This window comes from Arachis duranensis, chromosome 10, assembly GCF_000817695.3.
Source record: "Arachis duranensis cultivar V14167 chromosome 10, aradu.V14167.gnm2.J7QH, whole genome shotgun sequence".
Lineage (NCBI taxonomy): Eukaryota > Viridiplantae > Streptophyta > Magnoliopsida > Fabales > Fabaceae > Arachis > Arachis duranensis.
In genome coordinates, this window is record NC_029781.3 from 37,016,604 (window position 1) to 37,017,882 (window position 1,279).

A 1,279-nucleotide genomic window follows, 5' to 3' on the forward strand; every position below is an offset into this window, starting at 1 on the left:
TCAAGGACAACGCCAAGCAACAAGCATGGAGCCTTGAGGAAGGCTCGAGCACGTTGCCAACGCCAGCTTCCAAAGGCGTGTTTGGGGGCAACGTAGCAAGCAAAGCCAAGCAGCCCTGGAGAAGCTCACTCGAGCACGTTGCCAACTTGAGGATGTATTGGCGTGTCCAATGCCAACGCCAGGCAAGAAAGCTTGCCCAGGGGAAGAAGCATGCATGTTGCCAACGCCAACTTCCAAAGGCGTGTCCCAAGGCAACGTGACAAGCTATTTTGAGAAGCAATTCCTTCACTCGAGCACGTTGCCAACGCCAGCTTCTAGAGGCGTGTTCCAAGGCAACGTGACAAGCAAAGTTGAAGGCTAGAAAGCAGACTTGGAGGGGAGCACGAGCATGTTGCCAACGTGCCAACAAGGGGGCGTGTTTGAGGACAACGCCGGCCCCATGTTTCAGCCTTGGGAGGCTTGGCACGTTGCCAACTTGAGAAGAAAGGGGCGTGTTTGGCAACAACTTGGCAGCCTGACCTTACCTTCTTTGAGGAAGCATAACGTGAGCTACAAAGCTCCAATTAAGATGATTCCAAGTGCATTAGAAAGAAGACACTCTGAGCTTTCCAATGATATATGATAGTCTATATTGAAGTAGAGGATTGATACTCAAATTTTGGGCAACATTTAGCATGAATGTAAAGTCAAGAAGAAGGAAATCAAGTTGTTAGCAACAACTTGGGCTAGCAACGCCCAAGTCTCAAAGCTCACTCCCAGGAAAACACAATGCACGTTGGCAACGTGCATTAAGGCTAGCGTTATTGGCAAAAACGCTAAGCCATTGGGCCAGAAGCATCATGAATGAACTCCTCCTTCCATGACTAGCAAAACTTCTTCTATTGAGACAAGAATTCAACAAAGAGGAAGCCCATATTGCTAACCCAATTAAAGATCTTTGAAAGAGTTTTGGGACTAATATAAATAGAGATTGAGTTTGTACTTTGAGGGGACTTTTAACTTTTTTAGACTCTTAGCATTTTTATTTTGGAGAACTCTCTAGCACTTCCGGGAGGATACCCGGAGAGCTATTTTGGTTTATCTTGGAACTCTTCTTTTTCAGTTTGAAGTTTTAAGCATTTTCCTTATTCTTCTTCTTCTTCTTTTCTTTACACTTAGTTTAATTTTCGTTGATGGCAATTATTGTTGAAATTGGAGCTATGATTCACTAAACCCCACTTTCATTGGGGGGAAGAGCTCTGCTTGTTTGAATGCATTGATGAACTCCTCTTTTCCTCCT